The following is a 22,033-nucleotide window of genomic DNA, read 5'->3' as shown; positions in this document are numbered from 1 at the left end:
TGCTTTTCTATTCTAAAGTGATGCTGTGACTAACATCTTGGCAAAGTATGACTAGTGTGTTTCTCCTGGGTCAGTAGGATACAAATTGTATAGAAGCAATATGCTGGATTATAGTGGATTTGCAGACAACAAGAATTCTGGGAATATCTGCCTTGGGTAGGCTTAAAACAAGGGTGTTATTTGGTGCACTAGGTAGGTTCCTCTAGGGATGCATGAGCTTATTTTAAGGTCACTTTTAAGCACTTGTTGTTGGGAGCAGGTGTTGGGATATGTTAAAACACCAGGCCATCCTTAACAGCCTCTTTCCCTTGCTGGGAACACCAAAGTAGGCTGACATGGCTGTCCTTACTCTAGCACAAAATTCGTGCTTATACTTGGAGGACATACTCTAAAATAGCTTGGGAACTTTTAAGGATGGTATTTGATTATTCATCCATCTAACCAAGCAATTTTTGATGGTGGAATAGGATTTGAGACAGATTCTCCTTTCCCTGTTCACTTTCAGAGTTTGCTCTGAATGCTTGGAGGACACTTCTGGGAGAAACTTAGGGTGGTTAAAGCACATGCCAGAGCAAATTTTGAGGAAGGGAAAGTCCTGTATGTGGGTTCCTTTGACTGCTTAGTCACATTGAATTAAATGGGCTTTACTCCCAGTGTAATTGAGTATATGATAGCCGTCGAAGTCAGCCAGAACTTAATCTTGATCTTACCTGTATCTGAGTGTCCTAACTAAACAGTTTTGATAGGTTTTCATCTTACAAAGCCATTTTTTTGTCCCAGACAGCACTGATGGGGATAGTTTCGTGATCCTGTTTGGCAGTGCATTGGTTTCAGCCAACTTTATCCAAACTGGTAACCTACAGATGTCCTGATTGCCAGTCTAAAATTTGGCACTTTAAGTGTCAGTATAGCACAAGAAGAAGGATGCTTTCATTGTTCATGCACTAGTATGTGTTTCCTAGATGGAGACCTCTCTTTCCATAATAAACTATATCAGTAATACTGGCTGGCCTCCAACTCTTCATATAGATTTGCTCACTTAAATATTCAGTGAACGGTCTTGATACTGAAAGGTTTTTAAGAAATGAGACATATTAACAACCCACCCTTTTTTGTTGTTGGAGGAATATAGTTAAACACCTGTGTATTTTGGCAGTTACATGCAACTAATGACTAGCTATCAAATTTAATAACTGATAGTTTACCAAGTCATTCTGGTTCATTTGCCATAAGCAAATTGCAATGTAGCTTTTTGCTTAGGCTCAGAATTGGATGACAATTGGAAACCTAGTGACTACTACAGAAGTGGGAATTCATCTGAATTTACCAATGTGATTGCTGCATGACTGAGTGTGCCACTCCTAAAGTTCAGGTTATGATGTGCCGTGCACAGTGTATGCTGCCAGATTTTTATGTGGGAACATTTTCCTACAGTAAACTTGGCAAGTTTTTTTTCATGGACAATAAAATGGTAGTTGCTCGTTAGTGGCAGCACTAACATTCTGAAGACATCACTCATGCCAGAATCATATTCCTCCAATGAACCAGACCTCTTGGGTCAACTAACTAAAAGCTACTGCACTGAATGCAAAAATCTGCTGGTCGGGGTTGTGTTGCACTTTGCCTTAATTTCATAGCTTGGTAGCACACATGGAATAAAAATCCATAGCACTTACTGAAACCATTTGTAATATACTGGCCTGTGTCAGGCTGTAGATCTGAAGTCATATAACATGTTGTGCATAGGACAGCCATGGCAGTTTAAGTTGTATTAGACATTGGCCTGTTACAGACTGCCAAAATAAAGCTGCTTCGGGTCTCTTTGGAGGTATGATGTTTAAATGATACATGCACCCTAAGAATCCGGAAGCTGCACCAAAGCTGCACTCCAGTGCTTAGGAATGGAGTGTGGCTTTGGCGCGACCTCCGGACTCTTAGGACCCATGCATCATTTAAACAGCATACCTCCAAAGAGACCCGAAGCAGCTTTATTTTGGCAGTCTGTAACAGGCCTTAGTCTGTTGATGGTGAAGGGTAGATTTCCCCCCCCCCTTTTTTTTAAAAATGCAACCTTTTGCAGTCAAGTTGGTTAAGTAAAGGCTGACTCAGTTTAACACTAACACTGATAAGCAGCAGTGAGAAGATGACATTGTTTGGAGTTTCTGCCAGGCCCACTTTATAGTAGGAGTTTAGTAGTTTAATCACTTATGAGTTGTACTATTATCAGTACTAGGGTGTGTGTCTGAATGTGTTAATTGCATTGCAGTTGGTTAGTTTGTACCCTACTTGGGTTTTTGGGTGGAGTAACTCAACTGAAATGTTTGATTTATGGATTTCTTTATATGCAGTTGCCCTAGTGAATAGAAGTAGTAGCTTTTAAGTACAGAAGGTGGTTTCATTGCTGACAGCTAATGTGTCCACACCCACATACACAGACTGCAAGAATCAGTCTTGTATAACTGCAGCATAGATCCTCCTCATCCATGTGGCTGGTGATAATAGCACACTTCACCACTGTGTGCTGCCCCCTCCCTCATAGAGCAAAACACTGAAATGCTATACCACCTTCATGAGACCAGGCTTAATGAAAGTCAGTATCCATGAGTTTGGAAAAACAAACCAGATTGAGAATCCTGAATATCTATTGGAATTGAATGAATGTCTTTTACTGAATCAGTATATAGATGTGTCCAGTGGCAGTTTGTGAAGTCCATTGGGGTAGTAAATCTGCTCTGGGTTTTATCTAAAGGAGCTATCCAGGGTGCTAAACCCTATTTCTGAAATATGTTCAGCACCTTGAATAGTTCCTCCAAAACATGGACTAAAATATGGCATGGATTTACTGCCCCATTGACATGTCATGAGAGCTTCCAGTTTCTGCTGGGCTCAACTGGTCTTGTCTATTTTCAGTGGCAGTGACTCTACTAAGTCTTGTGCAAAGAGATTTCCCCCAGTCCTGCAGCCTGAACTCTCAACCTGAGATCTGCTTGAATGTGGGTCTGCAGGGAACAAGCAAATGTATGAGGCCCCTACTCCAGCTCATGGCTTCAAAGATTGTTTGGCTACATGATCCAGGCTGTCACTTGCTTAACATAGCTAGAACCTTCCTGTATAGAAGTGTTACCTGGCAATTTAGGAAGGATGATATTAACCAGGCTGTGTGACTTTGAATAGTGTGTTGATTTAGACATTATTATCAAGGATAACATTGGTTTTCTATCTTTCAAGTTGTTTCCAACTTATGGCGACCCTAAGGCAAATCTGTCATGGGGTTTCTTGGGGCTGAGGTCATCCAGTGGGTCTCTGTGGCTGAGCAAGGAATTGAACCCTGATCTCCAATCATACTCCAATGCTCAAACAAGTACATTACACTGGCTCTTCCTATCAGTACAAAAAAGGAACTAGCAAAGAGGCTAAGAAGAATTTGGATTACCTTCAGCTTCTGGACCAATCTATATAAACCACGTTATTGTAGTCTAGTACCGAGGTTACCAAGGCATGGCTGTGTCAAGGTTATTCTTGCCAGGAATAGTCATAATCTGATGTATCAGCTGAAGGTGCTATTAATAATAATAATAATAATAATAATAAATTTGTTTTATTTATATACTGCTATTCCAAAGATCATAGCAGTGAACAGCAAGTAAGCTAATTAGCAAGTAAGCTAATTTAGGTGTTTTATCAATGAATGTGGGAGCATTCTGAGACTCTTTAAAAGTTCCTCTAGGGTAGATAAAGTGGAAATCATGTGGTCCTCCACATGTTGTTGAATTGCAATTCTCAGTATTCCTCATCATGCAGATTAATGGAACTTGCAGTCGATAAAATTTGGAGGGCTACATGATTCACACTCTGCTGCAGGGGATGTGCATCCAGGCCAGGTACATTACTTTATTCCTTATATGTACAATTTACATACTGTGCATCTGTCTTACAATCCTGTTGGTTGGTGATCATCCAGCCCAGCCCTGAATCCTGGCTCAGGTCATGGACTCCCATTCCTGACTAAGATGTAACAGAGATAGCTGGGTGATATCGGCATGCTGATGACTCTTCTTCTCAAGTCATTAATGACTGTACTGAGTGACTGTGGAAAGATGTTAAATGACAGTTCATGCCCTGTGGCTTACTATTGCAAGAAAATATCCACAGCTATGCATTGTCATTATTACCACTTTTTCTCTTCCTGGAGAGTCCCTGAGAGAGCAAGGCACACAGATTTGACCAGGGACTTTTTTTCCTTTTCTTTTTTGCAGTTGTGTAGCTACTTTAAGTTTTCACTTGTATTTGTTCCCTATGATGAGATTTTTTTAATACATTAGGAATTAAAATTATTTTTGTAACTGGTTTTTTTGTTCTAGTTTACACTAGAACAGTATTTCTGTTTTTAATGCCGTATGCAATAGCACATTTGCTGAGAGGCTGGGACATAGACACTCAACATTCTCTCAACAGCTTTCTTTTTTAAATAGTATTGGAACTTATGCTCCGTAGACCTCATAGTCAATAAAATTGAAATGAAGGCATAATATATTCAAAATACTGTGACATTGGCATTTCAAAGATGTTTTCATGTCTTAAACTTATGATCTCTCCCCGCCCCCCTTTTCAGTGTAAGATTTTTATTGGGAAGGCTTATAATAAATGCTGGTAAATTATCAGAATGGAAACCTAGCACCTTTGCTATTAGAATATGCTGGGACTGGGAGATGGGTAGCCCTCCTTATGTTGTCAGACTGCAGTTTCCATCACCTTTCATTATGGACTTATAGAATCATAGAGTTGGGGGAGACCTCAAGGGCTACCCAGTCCAACCCCCTGCCATGCAGGAATACACAATCAAAGCACCCCTAACTGATGGCTATCCAGCTTCTGTTTAAAAACCTCTAAATAAGGAGACTCCACCACACTTGGAAAGAGTGTGTTCCACTGTTGAACATCTCTTACTGTCAGCATGTTCTTCCTAAAGTTGAAGTGGAATCTCTTTTCTTATAATTTCATCCATTGCTCTGTGTCCTAGTCTCTGGAGCTTCAGAAAACACCGACTGTGGTGGCCAGGGCTGTTGGGACTGCATTCCAGCAGCATTGGGCAGTCTGCTCTTTTCTCCACCCCTGCAATTGAATGATGATTTAACCCACAACAAACATCCTGTGGAAGGGACAAGGTTCAATAATTGATCTCCACCTTATGACTAAATCTTTATAATAATTCTTTCTGGAAACTTCTTTAGGCCTTGTGCCTAAATTGCTTATCTTCAGACTATCTCACAAGAGTTTCAATGGGTTTTATTGCAAGTATACTTCTTGCAGTGCTAACTATAATTCCTCTGTTATTTTGGATTTTGATAATGGGTGACATAAAATCAGTGCAGATAAAATACCACAGCTACTGAAAGCTACCCCCCCCTTTTTTTTTTTTTTTTGTTGCTCAGCTCAGGAATTCAAGGGCATCAGATGATTATTCAGTGCTGAAGTGATTATTACATGCATTGATTGGATAATAATTCATGTTTCTCTGGTGAACTAAATGCCTGTTTCAGCTTTGTTGAGGGGTAACTGTCCACATGGGGACACCCAAACTTTGTTTTTTAATCACTTCCTTTTACTTTGAGGGGCTTCACCTTTGAGAAGGAAGCAAATCATACAGAGGTTTTTTGTGGGGTTTTCGGGCTGTGTAGCCATGTTCTAGAAGAGTTTCTTCCTGACGTTTCGCCAACATTTGGGATCCCGTGTCTTAAATGTAAATAATAAAAGAAGGTTCGATTTCTCTTAATTTGATAGGTTTTCTTAGCAGTTGACATTTTAGTCCCAAGGCCCAGTCAAGGTCATACAGTAGGGAAAAAAGGTAAGACCTTCTATTCCCCACGTAGTTTAGATTGGATCCCCTTTTATGCATTCCTCCTGCAGTTTAAAAAAAGTAGATGTCTTTCTAACATATGCTGACCCTAATTTGAATGTGATGTCTGATACAACAGTTGGGGAAACTAAGGCTTGGCTATCCATGGTATCCCCCTACATCTGTTTAGGACTAGCTATAGATGTAGTATTGAGTCCTATGGTATGACAAAGTCAGTATGCAGTGCATTGTGGAAGGAAAAAGACCACCCAGTCATTCAGTGTTTGGGGTACATTTTGTATCGCTGCATATTGTGTTTTGGACATAGCTCAAGGGGATCAGCAAGCAACATCATGAACAGACAAGCTAACTGGGCCTTGAGCCAACATTCTTATCTCCAGTGTTCGAAAGGTAGTGGTGTCAACCTGACCATCCCATATACTAACTATACTTACTGATCTCATCTGTCACAGTAGGATGCCAAACTTGATGAAGAGATGAGAAGAAAGCTTTACTTGTAATGGATGAATTGCAAAATGATTTAATGTCTTTTGTAACAAACCTGTTTGCTGCCTCTTAGCAGCTGAATAGCACTTGGGCATAATCCAAAATGTTGCTTTGAGTACCATAATAGTTGCAGGTCTTGACTGCAGCTAAGTTGGGGTGACTGGATGATTGAATAGGAAGAATACCATTACAAGTTTTCTATTCTGAGTAACAGGAGTGATAGGATGAGATGCTGGTCTGTATCATGTTCCCCTGCAATTTCTCCATAAAAGGTGGCAGATTGAAAATAGGTCTTACTCTTTTCTAAATTCCCTAAAAAGAGAACTATGTGTGTTGTGTGGGATAAACTTTTCCCAGGCACTCAGGGTCCTAGATGGTCTCCCCAGGGATGAAGAGAAGTGATGGAATTTTCTGTGTAAAAAGAAACTGAAACTTAAGCCAATAACCAAGGAAGCTTATTCTTCAGCAGTGTGGCTGTGCAAAGGAGCATTGTGGCATGGGGGTGATTCTGACTTGAGGTTGTTAATGACCAAATTAAGTTCAGGTGAAAGAAGTTGTGGACGCTCCTCTACAGCTAAGATGGGTGCATCTGTAATTGAGAAAGGGACAGGAGCTCCTAAATAATCACCGCAGTAGGTACCACCTGGGAAAATGACTAGCTGTTTCAGGATATCTCATATCAGCATAAAGTCTGTGGTCTCAAATCTTCATGGCAAAATAATAATAATAATAATAATAATAATAATAATAATAATAATTTTCTGCCTCTCCCAGGTGGATTAAGGCGGGATTACAGTCTGTTAAAACCCATACATCAATAATAAAATACATATAAATTACATCAATAAAATAATACAGTTAATCTTAAAACCAATCCATCATCAAGTGGAAATGCAGTAGATTCGTACAATGGTCTGGAAGTGTTTCTTACACAAGGTCAGGTGGGTAAGCTCACCGGAAGAGATCTGTCTTAAGTGCCTTCTTAAACGGCTCCAAGGAGGTAATGAGATGGATCTCTTCCACAATTTCCGAGCAGCTGCTGTGAAGGCTCTCTGAGAAGTTGATGTGAGCCTGATTGATTGATGTTCTAACACGTTCTTCCCTGTTAAGTGTGCGGGGCGGATTGTGTATGGAGAAGTGTTCCTGCAAGTAACTTGGGCCCAAGCCATATAGGGCTTTAAAGGTAATAAATATAGTAACTGGTATATCTGCAAAGAGAACCAGCATGGTATAGCAGTTTGAGCATTGAATACAATCCTGGAGATCAGGATTTGATTTTCTTTTCAGACATGGCAACTCACTGCATGACCATGGGCAAGTCACATACTCTCAGCACCAGAAAACCCCATGATAGGGTCTCCGTAAGATGGAAGCTACTTGAAGGCACACAACAGAAACAAAACTTCTGCAAAAGGAGCTCTGCAAAAAAGGAGTCCCCAAACCTCAAGGTTACCCAAGTACCCAAGTGTAGGGATCAATGAATATTTCAGTATGGAATGTTTTTTTTTTTGTAGGTATAGCAAACTTCTAAAACCTCTTGTTTGTGTGGAATGAGTGTCTCCCCCCTCCTTTTTTTTTTTAAAGAAGAATTTTGAAGAATTTGAATGCTCACATGCTCCTCTGGAATTTTAGTTGGTCCTAATAAAGGTATTGTGTGCCTGTGGATTTTAAGAATCCACCCTTCCCCAAAATGGGCTCCCTGCTAGGGTAGCTTCCCCTAATGTTTATGGTAGCCAAGAAAAATGCTGCTGTCCCACTGCCTCCCTTGGAAGTGCAATGGAATTACCACATGGCAGCCAATGCTTTTGTTAGCCTAATACGTTCACAGGAATTTTATTGATCACTTACTGTTTGCAGTTACATTACTGAAGATGTGGCCAAATTGAATCATAAAGACCACTGTGCCTCTCTGCCATGCCAATTGCAAGTGGTATACAGAAGTTGCTGTACAGATTTAATTCATTTCAGTTAAGAAAACAATACTGAGTACTATTTGCTGACAAATGCTTTTGCTGCTGTGATAAAACATTCACATGACAGCACCTGGGTGCATGTCTCTCATGCTTGCTGTATAAACTACATTCAAGTCACATCTTGAAAGACAAACTTTGAGTTGCCAAATATACTGTATATGGGTAGATGAGTATGTTTTGTGCTTCATTAATGTGACAAGGCTGCCAGTTGTTTTAGAGGAAGCAGCTAGGTTTCTTCAAATTCTAGGTGAAAATGCAGCTAAAACATCATGATTTTGCAGTGGTACGTTAATATCAAACATTGTGAGGGGTGGAGATGGCAGCTTGCTTCAACAGCATGTCTGTGGCTATCCTGGTTGTATGATAGACGTTGTAGAGCTATGCATCAGAAGGGTAACAAGTTTATTTATTTAATTAATTTATACCCTACTTTTCTTTTGGCACAGTGCCCACAAACATCTCCAAGCTAATGATGAATGTTGTTAGGGCCAAAGGAATCTTCCTGTATCTAATATTTTTTTTCTTTAAAAAGGTACCAGGTTTCTTTATTCTAGGATAATCTGCTTCTCACAGAGTGACAAGAGTGAACCATCACTTTAGTCTTCCATTAGGTAGCTACAAATTAGGATTGGCTTTGGGGTTTATGTTGCAAGTGCCAAATTGGCAATGTAAATCTGATCAAGCTGTTTTGAAATTTGGCAGCATATGAGGAGGTAGCTCATGGCATCAAGTTTTAAAGAGGTGTGACAGGCTGTGAAGTGTAAGATGTTTCCTTGAACTACAGTAGTTGATATATCCCTCCCCCCTGAATGCTGGCTGTGATGGAGTCTGGCTGAACTGCACGTATTTTCATGAATGGGATTTCCTCTCACTAGTTTTGTGAGTGTGGTGACTCTGGATGGCTTCAGATGGAAAAATTGAATCAAAGTGTACATTGTAGTCAAGGATTTCCCCAAACAGTAATCACTTCTGATTATTTCCAACGTGTTGGTTTTGGCTCTAGAAACCCCTGTCCATTGTGGCTGTAGTGCTTGTCGTGTGCTGCTCAGAAGATATTTGGCTGAACCATATCTGAATAGCTTCACTTATCTGTGTAGTCCTTGCCTGGCGGCAGCTGCCTAAAAACATCTTGACCCACACCCAGTGTGAGTAAACATGCTTGCTAATAGTGAAGATGTTAGTCTTGGAAGCTTGCTAGACCTTTTCGCTATCATGGAACCTCTTAGTGCTGCCAACAATCTACGGCAGGGTATTGCAGTTGAGTCACTGGAATCTTGTGAAACTTCATTGAGAGAATAAATTTGACCAGATGCCTCTAGGATGGATTTTATAATGTGGAGCAAAAGTACATGGCATTTTGGAATAAAAGAATAAATGAGAACCAAAGCAAGGACGAATAAAGTAAACTGTTAAGAAAGCAGCTGTGGCAATAGAATACCCATTCTCATGGTCACTCCAGTTGGTTTTTGTAAATGGCTCCCTGACACCAATTTGAAGCAGATAAAGCCCCAAACCAGTCAAGTTCTTCTGGTACTATGGGCTTTCCCCCATGCTTTGCAATTTAAAAAAAAGCACAACAATAATAATTTTGTCTTTTTCTTGGCATTTAAAATCAGTTGCCTGTGGTGGTCACCTCCTTCTGTCTTGAGTGACAGGACTGGCTTGAGAATTTTTTGCCATTTTTGGATACATTGATCAGTCCTGTCTCTCATTCAGGCACTAGCTGGTAGCTTACTTGCCATGGGGAAAGTGACTGATATGGCCTGTTTTCTGAAGAGGTTTCATGGAGTGCAACCAAACTGTCAAACTGAATAGGATTAGCCAGATGGCTTGTTCAAAGCTTAGCTAGACTGCTACCTGAAATGCTGAGCAGTAGTTGGGCAGGCTGGTTTTGGCTTTTGCGAAAGCTAAACATGAGAGGCTCCTGTTGTAGTTTAATCAATTCTTGTGTAATAGTCTAAAAAGGAAAATTGTTTAACAGCACAGTGAAAGGATAGTGTTGGGACTTACTGACTTCAGTGCTGCTGAACTCCCCCCTCCTTTTTTGTTATTTGGGCCTGCTATTAATCATTGTTTTAGGGAATGCTAAGTGGGGTTCTGATTTTTCTTCTGCTAGGAGAAGATGCTGAACAAACACAAAAGATGTTCATGCATCCACAGAATGCATATTTAGTAAGGAACTCTTTTATTCTTTTCTTATTTTCTGTGTTCTTACAAAAACTCGCTAGGATGCAATTTTGATTTGTGCACATAAAACTGCAAATAGTTGTGTCCACACAAGCCATATATTTTGACAAGACTTGGTATTGTCAAATGAGAGGGTTTTGAGAAAGGGGAAATGAGAGGGCAAACAGCTGGTTTCAAGCTGACATAATTTGTGCTCAAACTATGCCCACATATTCAGAGCCAAACATGCCTTCAAAGATAACTGCCGGCTTCAGGGAGAGTCTGTTGTCTGAGGCTGGTGAATTGGAAGAGTGATACTGATAATTCTTGCAGCCTCAGTCTGAAATGGTGCTATTCTTGTCCTGTTGGAAAGCCTTCACTCATATTAAAGATGTTTACTTGCAGCAGAAGAGTGTGCGCTGAAATATGGCATGTATCAGTACAAACCATGTGGGTTGCTTAGGCCCACAGAACCAGCATTCTTTTGCCTGGTTTCCCTGGAAGACTTGTTTTTTTTCTGACTCTCTCAAATGTCACATTGAGAAACTGGCCTGCCTGTATTGAAAAGCAAAGCAAGTGGCCTGTGAAAGAGGTATTTAGTGGAAACACAAAATTGCCCCAGCAAATTTAGGGATGGGCTAACTCCTTTTAGCATTTTTATAGTGCAAGTTTCATAGATGCTGTTTCAGAATAATCTGTGGTCTACAGTGTCTTGGCTCTTCCAAAGCTTGTATACGTGGCCCTCTATATCCACTGAGTGCATCTGCAGATTCAGCCAACCATAGCTTGAAAATATTTTTTTAAATATTAAAAAAATCCCAAAAACAAACCATGGAATTGCCATTTTATATAAGGGCACCATTTTAATATGTCATTGTATATAATGGGACTTGAGCATCTACAAATTTTGGTATCCATGGGGCGGTGGTGGTCCTAGAACCAAACCCCAGTAGATACCAAGGGCCCACTGTACTTGCCAGCTCCCCTATCTGTGGAGACCATCTGCTTGCCTTTTCCCCTGGTGAAAGATGGAGGGGCAGGAAAGGTAGGGGTAGCACAAAGTGTACTCCCCTATCTCTGCCAATCACCCAGTATTTTCTGGTGGAATTTCTGGGCAGGATGGTGGAGCTTCCTCCATTGGACCCCACTGTCTGTTAGATCCAATGTTTTCTGACATTTTTTCCTGAGGAGAAGCAAAAGTGCTGTGTCATTTTTGCTTAAGAGTAGGAAATCCTAGTGTTTAATGTCCCTAAACACTAATGTTTCCTGGTAAAAGAACAATTTAGCTTGGTTGTTCCACTTAACAACAATGGAAATTGCCTCATCATACAAAATTATCTATATACTGTCTTCCAAACAAAGTATGTGGTAATGGAAGTGTGCTATTCAAAAAATGAAGTAAATAAAATAACTGCTTTTTGGTTTGGCAAAGTCTAGGTCCAGTTGTTAGTGCTTTTGCTGTGTTACAAGTCACTGGGGAAAAAGGGGTATTTATTGAAGACCAGAACAGGCTTTTTTCCCCTTTGGAATACCTGTCCATTAGCAAGACTCCCCCTTTCTAATTGTGTAGTGCAAGAATTCACCCCCTCCCCCATTATAACTGTATTCAAACACTCATAGTACACACTTGCTGATTGTTACAATTAGGGTTGCCGTAAATCAGAAACAACTTGAAGGAACACAACAACAATTTGCTCATGAGTAGACAATCCATTATTTTTTTTGGAATAAGATGATGCAAGCAGATTGATGAGTGAACATTCCAGACAGCAATCTCAAGTGGCAAATTTGAAGGGGGTGTGGGTAGCAGTGATAAGCAATATTGTGAGGAAGTATCGAGATATTGCTATAAATCAGTGGTTCCCAACCTGTGGGTCGGGACCCCTTTGGGGGTCGAATGACCCTTTCATGGGGGTCGCCTAAGACCATTGGAAAACAAGTATTTAATTACAGTTATGAAGTAGCAACGCAAATAATTTCATGTGTTTGGGTCACCACAACATGAGGAACTGTATTAAAGGGTCGTGGCATTAGGAAGGTTGGAAACCACTGCTATAAATGAAAGGAAATGCAGAATTTGGAGTCAGAGGTCTGATGCTCTAATTAGCTCCTTGAATCAATGGAATTTATCTGTGGGTTGATCCACCATACAACACTTAAATTGATCTTTTCTTACATGGAATATCTAGTTGCCAGTGGTAGTGTGAGAGCCAGTGTGGTGTAGTGGTTTGAGAGTTGGACTATGACTCTGGAGACTAGGGTTTGATTCCCAGCTCACCCATAAAACTCACTAGGTGACTGTGGGCAGATTATATGCTCTCAGCCTCAGGGAAAGGCAATGGCAAACCTCTTTTGAACAAATCCTGCCAAGAAAACCTCATGATAGGTTCACCATAGGGTTCCCATAACTTGGAAATGACTTAAAGGCACATGACAACAACAATATCCAGTTGGATCCATGCCTTTAATCTGAAGTGTTACCTTGGTAAAATATAATGACACACACGTGTGCACACATAGAGAGTGTATCACTATATGTGTATACCATATTATTAGAAACAATGATTGAGAGTGGATGCAGACATAATATTGGGGCAAGTGTGGGCAAGATGTAGTCTACAGGTCATGTGTGACACCTAGGAGCCTTAGGTATGCCTAACTCACACCTTCCCTCACACCTTCACACCAATGCTTATAACTTTTAAAACTAGAAATGTGTCTCTTAGAGGGGACACAAGGCACACATTTCATTAATGGTGGGGCTGTATGTGGATCTTCACATTTGTGGGGAGACATTTGTGACTCCAGACTTCTGGAAGCTCTCTGTGTGTGTGTGTGATTTAGTATTTATACCTCACTCTTCATCCAAAAGACAGAGTGGCTTACATTTGAGCGGCTTACATTTTTTAAAATTAGACATTTCCCTGCCTTCAGGCTTACAATCTAAAGACAATACACAAAAGGAGAAGGGAATGGCAGTGAGGAAGGGGAATAGTCCAGCAGATCTTCTCTCCCTCTGATGCCTGGACCATGGCAGATGGACTGGAGGGAGGGCCCTTCTTTTTCAGGCAAGGCCTGGAGTTGGCCTGAGCATCTCTCCCTCTGGATGATGGTGAATAGAGGGAGGGACTTTCTTCTTTTCAGGCAAGGCCTGGAGTTGGCCTGCCCATGTCTCCCACTGGTTGATGGTGGATAGAGGGAGGACCTTCTTCTTTTTCAGGCAAGGCCTGGAGTTGTCACCTCCTGCCCAAGAACATTCTAGCCAGGATTTAACTACCTACTGCTCATAGCCTGGAAATAGTAATTTTTAATCTATACTCCCCTTTTTTCAGACAGTATGGCTCAGACAGTTTCCAATCCTCGCTTTACCTGTTTACCCTCAGGTTGTACAGAATTGAATAAACAAATCTCTCCTAGCTGAAACCTGGCAGAGGTTGATGCCTTTTCTGGTCTGGGTAGGCTTGTTGGTACTCTTCAGGACCCCAGATTGGGATTATGTCTTAAATTTAACTGAAGAGGTCTTGAAGAAGTAGAGATCCAAACCTGTATTGGAAACAAACAGCAGTAAGTGACTCTGTGTGTATTTGTAGATATAGGTTGGAATAGCTGCCAAGAAAATCTCCCTGGAATACTTGCATCAATATTCAGAGACGCTTCACAAGGCAGGATTTCAGTCAAGGGAATAACAAAGCAAACTGATCTCATCTACAGCTTCTGGGGGCTTTTCACATAGATGGGGGGCAAGAAGTGATCTCACAAATGAGGAATGTGCTTTGCTAAGTATAAGAGGGGGGCCTGCTCTCCTGGGACTTATTGTCAGTATAACAAGTTTGTCAATGATGTCATTTATCCAAAGCATGCTGGAGCAGGCTGTAAGGATACAGGAAGAGCTTAGAGAAGCTGGAGTTTCTGTTTTAGCAATAAATGGAAGCAAAGTTGTTCAGGGTGGGGTGCAGAAAATTTTATTGGAAAAGGAAGCATTACCAGGTGTGACTCCTGGTAGACCACTGCTGCCAGATACGTATGACTAAAAGGCTCTAATTCTGACCATGATGGCAAATGTGGAGTGATAACTACTTCAGGGTGGGGAGGGGAGTCGAGCTGAAGGTGAAGCAAGTTAAATGTCTAGGTGTGCAACAACCAATGTAGGCTCTGAATCACAATAAAGAATTCCAGTACTCATCAATTAGATCTTGGTTTAATTTTATGGTTTGTATTTCACAATCCCCCAGCCTGGCCAAAGGTTGGGGCTTCTAAAAAAGAGTACTTTGAGCTCTGATCACATGTGGCAGACACTTGGCATGTGTCTGCCTCAACAGGTTAGGAGCAGGGAGTGCTAGAGTGCAGGAGTGAGGGCCTGACTGCCACGCAAAGGCCAACACATCAGTCATCTTGCTGTGGTCTAGGTGTGCCACAACCTCTCTTGTGGCACAAGTTAGTAACTCATGTAATAGTCATTAACTACGGCAGCATAACTTAAAAGTGCTTAACATGCAGCCACTGTGACCAAAGTAAATTATGAAAACAAACTTCCCATTTTTGGCTACTTGGTGTGCTTTAGTAGGAGGTAGGTGATGGAAAGTTTCCAATACTACAGTATTTAAACTTCGCAGGGCAGTACTCTGCAAGTCAATTAAGTACGGGTGGTCACAAAAAGTGTACTGGAAACACAAAATGTTTCACACAATGTCTAGCTAGAACTCTTACAATATCTGTGAGGGCTAAAAATGTTCTTTCATGTCAAAGATGGAAAGTATGTGTCACAGCTGTAGAAGACAAACAGTTGTGGCTGTGTATCCTGCAATTCTGTACTAACCCCTTGGAACCTTGGACTAAGACTTGTTGAAAAACCTGAGGGGTTTTTTTTTTCCTTTATAAAGAATCTGAAAAGAATAGGCATAATGTTAGCCCTAGTGGTGACTGGATGGATAAAGGCTTAAATTATGCCACAGATGTCTTATTGACCACTGCAGGCTTGTGTTGGATGTGTCTGCTCATAGTATTCAGTACAATAGCTCGGACTTGTCCATTTCAAATGTGCTGAGAGGACTGTATAAAAATGCTTGCACTGCTTGATGCCAACACTGTATTATGTCTCTCCTTGCTTTCTGAAAAGGCAAGTTGCTAAAGATGCCATCCCAGTTTAAGATATCACAAGTCTAAACGACTTGCATTTTTTCCCATGGAGGTGACTCCAGACTAGACAATCTCTTCAAAAAGATTTCTTTTTAAACCAATAATGTTATGGGTGCCTTAAAGCAGTCCTATTCAAAGTAATTTGTTGACTTACATTGGTCCATGAGAGATTGGCTGGCCATTCTCGGTGAGTTTCTGGGAATGAAAGAAACAGTTGTAGCCAGTGGGCACAAATATGGTACTGGTCCCTGGCAAACTGGGGGGGGGGGGGGGAGAATGCTGGTCTTCTACAAAATAGATTGCTTTAAAATATACCCCAGTATTTTTTTAAAAACATTCTGATGGCAAAGATTTCTTTCAGTAACCCTGTAAGTGAATGACTCTTCTGTGCCTCCAGACTAATACAAGAAGCAGTTCTCAGTGTGTCTTATTTCACCATTTACAGTTTTCTGCCCCCACTCCCAATTATCTTATATTATTTGATCAGGTTTCTGTTGGAAATCTCTTCCTTCTACCCATTTTGTGGTTAGGTATGAATGTAGATGTCTCCACCCCAGAGGAGTCCATGTACCAGAACACATACAGACAAAATGATTTGTGGCTTGTGCCAGACAGGAGAAAACTTGGCACTCCTCTGGTGTCTTTACAGAGGCCAGCTGCTATGCTCTCAGTTCACTTCTGCTGAAGAATGGCAAGAATCTATTGTTGCTTCAGAAGATTTTCAAAACATGGCGCAGGGCAACAGAATAAGTCAAACCCTGCAGAAGGAGGGCATTAATTCTCTCTCTCTCTTTTGCCTTGCCTTGGATACACTTGAAAGCACTGACAGTTTTGGCTCTTTCAGGGTACCTTTTTAGCCTAGCACAAACTAAAGTTGTCCTTTTCCCTCATCCAGATCCTCTGCATTTGCCAGAGGACAAAGGGATGGTGGTAGTGTGATAGGAAGGAAGAAAGATTTTGAAAGAGATATGGACATTTGTGTTTGGGCATGAAAGTTCTTGCGAGGTGGGTCACTGTGTTCTTTTCATATGAGGATTAGAAACTGAGTGGCAACATGCTTGAAATGCCTAGTAAATACTTTATGGGAAGCATTTGAACCCAGGGTTCATTGCATCAGTCTGAGACAAGCAAGCCCTTTTGCATGATGTATCCTGAAAGTGACTTCTAAAAACAAGGATGTGGGATGGAATAGCCATTGTTTAGGGCTATTTCTGCCACTAGATTTCATGTGTGTGTTCAATAGTTAGGTGCTTTGAAATAGCTGCTGGTCAATAGCAGTTTTTAATTCTGCAGAGAGAATTACATTCTAATGGTGGTGATCACTTGGTGTAGTGTAGACATAATGAAAAATGATTGCCCTTTCTGTGAGTTGCAACAAAATTCAAAATGGCACATCATGGTATTAAGTGCACAAAATAGGTCAAATAGTTTTTGAAGCCTGCTGTCTTTTTCATCAGTTACAGATAAGAATCATTAAGAGGAAACATAAGGCAGTCTTAATGTTCTAGATATGAGCTATGCTTGAATTTTTTCTTCATGTCTTGAGAGAGAGTAGATACAGATAGAGGCCACACTCTATTAGTATTGAGGAGACTTGAAACAAAGGAAATAAGATAAAATAGATTTTCTGCTTCCATCAGCATCACTTCTGAGATCTAGGTCTGTAACTGTCATTTTGAGGCAGAATACAATCTTTTAGGAAGTTTCTGCACTGTCAATTCTGGAGATGAATTTCGATTTTGTAACAGGCAAAGCATACCAATTAATGTCGCTTTCATGTTGCTTTATCTGATGCTGGATACACTTTTCTTCTATGCTGACCCTCTGCACCTTGGTATAGCAATGTTTGCAATAGGTTTTGTTAGCTTTGGTCCAGAGGATAATACAGCTGTGAAAGAATTTATGAAGCTGTTTCCTAAGATGATAATAGCTACCTCACCACAGGAAGCCTTTTTAAAGGAAAGAATGGGCTAATAAATGGAGATGACTGCGCTATGATGATCTTCTGTATTTTGAACACGATAACTGGAAGCTTAAATTGAGAGAGATGATTCTTCAGGAAGGCAAAACATCTTTAATGGATTTGCTTATATGCAACTTAAGGACAGACATAATCAAAACAAGGGAAATGCACCCATAGAAATTAGAGAAAAATGAGTTTTATTTAGAGCTATGTAAAGATAATTAACATATAATTAAAATGGCCTTTGAAGCAGAGGATGACAGAAGAAGAGCCTATAAAAGACAACATGATAAAGTAGAATCAAAATTTTGGGCCGAATGTGATGTTTGGGGGGAAATGTGATAGAAAGATACAAAAATTATTTTGTGCAATTAAAAGAAAACCCATATAAGATGATGTACAGATGGGATCTGACCCCAAATAATCTGTCAGAAATGGCCCCAAATGTTCCAAATCAATGTTGGGATTGTCAAAATAAAGAGGGCTCTTTTTTCATATTTGGTGGACATGTAAGCATGCGAAAAGTGAGTGGTCTAAGATTTATATGTTAATCTAAAAAAAATTTAAAGCTAGATTTTGCTCTGTTAACCAGAGATGTTTTTGTTGTGCATGAGGAATAAAAAAAAAACCACTAGATAATAAATATGGATCACTTCTTCGGTACATGGTAGCAGCAGTCAGAATATTGTTTGCTCAAACTTGGAAACAAACTGAAGCACCAGCGATGGAACAATGGGTTGCTTAAATTTCTGGAGCAGCCCAAGTGGCCAAATCAACATGAGGTGTGAAGGCTAAGCCAATTGAAGACTTTACTTATGGGACTTTTTGAGCAACAGGAAATGTAACAATGTAGTAATCTGTGGCTATGGTTATTAGCAATTTTAATAAGACAATTTAGTTGGATCTGTAATGGTAGAATCATATATATTTTTCTCTTTTTATATTTTTCTTTTCATTACAGTCAGGATTTGGGGAAGGGGGCCAGAACCTTACTGTGTACAGTATTAGTTGTATCTCTCCCTCCCCCCCCCTTCCCTTTCTCACTGCTTTCTCTCTTTGTTTCCCCCTTCTTTTTTCTTCTGTTTCTTGTCTCCACCCTCTGGTTACTTTATCTTTGATTGTATATTAGATTATTTGTGTAAACAATTAATACAAATCTTTTAAAAAGAGAATATATGAAGTTGTACTAGTTACAGTTACTTGTTTCCTTACCATAAAGAGTTGCCACTAAAGGTTGCTAGGTAGCTCTTAATGGCTTCAGATATAGGCAGTGTTCTCTGTGGAATGAAAATGACATACACCCCTCCAACTGATTTAGAGATACGTTTTTCCCATGGAGATTATGAATAATGGCTTTAACAGGGAGAGCAAGTTGTGTACGTGAGTATACAAAGTGAATTGCAACAGAACAGTCTCTGCCCATTTAAGGCATGTTGTAATCTATTTTTTCTGAACTGAATGCTGGTTTTGAAAGGAAAAAAAGTACAGGTTAAGAGGACCAAAGGCAATATACTTCCTTGTTGCAGTCCATTTCAGTGAACAAATGCCTAATCTAAAATTATAGGGTTGGGGTCTTACCCCTTCTTATACTTGCAGATAGTCCCAGGGTGGTGGTGACAGAGTTGGTGATGTGGAGAGAAGCAGATTTTTGCCCCTCTTGGCTGCTGAATCCTATATAGCTTGTTCTGAAGCTCTCATGTTACTATTCTTCAGAACACAACTGTGCCATTATTCTCAGCCCATTTCATTTAAGGAAGTGTTGCAATGTGGGGTACTTTGTAAACTTCCAAACCCCTTTTCCTTTCTTGCACAGTGAGAGGTGAGCAATGTGCAAAAATGCAATATAGGTTGAACATCTCTAATCTGAAAATCCAAAATGCTCCAAAAGTCATTTTCCCCCATGGGAGGCTGAGATAGTGACAACTTTGCTTTCTGATAGTATAAACTTTGTTTCATGTACAAAATTGAAAATATTGTATACAATTAACTTCAGGCTATGTGTACAAGGAATATATGAAACATAAATGAATGTTGTGCTTAGACCTGGGTCCCATCTCCAAGATATCTAGTTATGGATATGCAGATACTCCAAAATCCAAAACACTTCTTCTCCCAGGCATTTCAGACAAGGGAATACCAACCTGTATGCAATTTTGCAGCACCAAAGAGGCTGTACAGGATCCTAGTTGGGGAGAAAAATATCACTGTAGATTGCAGAATGCAGCGGGAACATGGGCAGAAAATGAGTTGAGACATCCATTTTCTAAATGCTTGCTGTCCAGCACAGGGTTGATCACAAAACAATTTCAGTCCAAGCTATACTGTCAGGCATGTTTTGTCAGACAGCCCACTAGCTATGGCAGTTCTTCTGCAAAAGCTGTATTGGCTGGGGATATTTCTGTTGTGTTGTATAATAAGTAGAGATGTGATGGCTGTTAAATTACCCTAAATCAAAGGGATTAGAGAGGACAATATTCTGAAAGCTTGTCGGAAAGGTCTATAGTTTATGGAAGCCAAGCTCATAAACAACTGTGACGTAGCTGTATTCCCTTCTGCTGGAGACAAGAGTGTAATTCCAAATCAAGGCTAGACAAGGAGGGCAAGGTGGTTTATTTGCTTAGTGGTTAAGTCTTAACCAATAGCTTTATTGAAACATTTGAACAAACAAAGTGAGTTGCATATCCTATTTCTATGTTACAGAAACTATGTCAGAAATTCATGTAAGTGAATTAGTGTGGTTGAATCGGCACACTAGTTACTATCAAAGCATTAATAGAAACCAGAATTAATTGCAGTGGTATGAATAAACATGAATGATGTTCTGAACTCTTGATCATGGCAAAGAAGAAAAAATAAATTAACAGCTCTATGTTCTCTACATCCAAGATGAGCATTAGTTTGTATTTTACTAGACTAAAAATATCTGCTAGCTGGAGCATGGTGGAATTAACATGTACTTAATCCAAAAGAATTTTAAGCCCAGAAACTTGTTTCTGGGTTGTTGAACTGAAGAGCTTGTAGCCCAGCCATACTTAGTTTCAAGCTTTCTTTATCTCTCTCTCTAATATACTTTAATGGAGATGGTGGTGGTGTCAGATCATTGCTGCTGTTGATAAACAGATGGGAATCAAAAGTCCTTGTAGATAATCATAGTAAACCCTTGGGTTTACTAGGAATATTAGCAACTACCCTAAGCCGCTGCAAGGCTCTTCATCTTAATCACTGAAATGCTCGGTTTTGTCCATCTAAAGCAAGCCCAAATGAAGTTTCTTCTTGACCCAGACTTAGGAAAATCTATGGGAACACAGCATTTAACAGTATAGAAGGGCAGTAGTTCAGCCCTTCGTCTCAATTGGGTACGTAGATGACAAAGCATAGACTTCCAGTTGTTCAGTTCTCTGAAAAACTGTTTAGTCCAGCAACTCCAGATGGGTATATTTAAAACGCTTGTTGGTGGCCAGTGCATCTGAAGGAACCAACCAAACCTGGGAATGCTCAACAATACTACCTCCAAACTGCATGTGCTATCCCACCTTGTTCTGGCCAGATAAGCTGCAGAGTCAGGCTTTGTAGAGAAGATTGGCAACCAACCCGATTCTCTCAAACTGCCGAGCGTACTTCATGCGACTCTTTTTCATGGCTTTTTCTTGCTTATGGTCTCATCTCTTTGCTTGGAGTCTGTAAAAAGCACAGCTCTTCTGTGTATTTCAGTTGTCAAGGAAACTGACTGCAGTAGCTTATCATGTTTCCGCTAATTGTCTAACAGCAAATTCCTTGTACTGCAGCAGGACAAAGTTCAAAAAAGTATCTTATTTAGCTCTTATGCTAAGAGTTTTTAGGCTGCAGGACTCAAGCCAGGCAATTATGTGACTAAGCAGCTGTAAACTTCATTATGAATGACAGTGTTACTGAATAGTGAGTAAACAGTGCCACATATTTTAAAGGAATTTTAAAAACAATTTGCACTATTACACATTGGGTGCATTTATAGAGTCAAAGGGTTCTACCTACTAGGTGCCACCCTTGGATATTTTTAAAGGAGTTCTTTGGGTTGCAACTTAGATCTCAGAGCTAATTTAACTGACAGGAAAATGCCAATAATAAACCTGAGTTTCTGTTTGGGACTTTCTTTTAGTAAATATTTAACACTGGTCTCCAGGATCTGACTAATTCTCAAAGATGGAAGTACTGTACATACTTATGTGATTGCTCAGTTGCCCAGTATTGATCAGCCATGAGTTCACAGTGGGTTGTAAGTGGGAGTAGGACCGAGTATAGTGATGAAAGGTATATTAGAATAATTTTCAGTAAATTTGAACTCCATGCTTCTGTAGAAGTAACATTTCAAAAACAAAGGCACAATTACCATGTATTTGACTTGCTCATCCTTCAGAACACTAGCAAACAAAATTTCTTCTGGATAACTATAGGGGCAACCCCTTCCAGATACTA

The 22,033-nt window shown here is 40.2% G+C and overlaps 1 protein-coding gene and 1 long non-coding RNA gene across 5 annotated transcripts in view; one reads left to right on the top strand and one right to left on the bottom strand.

The window, feature by feature from the left end:
- The window catches only part of FLNB (filamin B), a 102,004-nt gene that overhangs the window by 6,941 nt on the left and 73,030 nt on the right, over nt 1–22,033 (top strand). The gene's annotated exons all lie outside the window — the stretch shown is intronic.
- On the bottom strand, nt 13,518–21,262 carry LOC121923879. Its single transcript, XR_006102483.1, has 3 exons — nt 21,115–21,262; nt 19,723–19,763; nt 13,518–14,025 (listed from the first exon to the last, which is right to left on the bottom strand). It is a non-coding gene; the product is annotated as an uncharacterized LOC121923879 (long non-coding RNA).

The sequence above is a fragment of the Sceloporus undulatus genome, chromosome 2, assembly GCF_019175285.1.
Source record: "Sceloporus undulatus isolate JIND9_A2432 ecotype Alabama chromosome 2, SceUnd_v1.1, whole genome shotgun sequence".
NCBI classification, from domain to species: domain Eukaryota; kingdom Metazoa; phylum Chordata; class Lepidosauria; order Squamata; family Phrynosomatidae; genus Sceloporus; species Sceloporus undulatus.
Note: the sequence above shows the minus strand (reverse complement) of the source record. Positions and strands in the feature narration are given on the sequence as shown.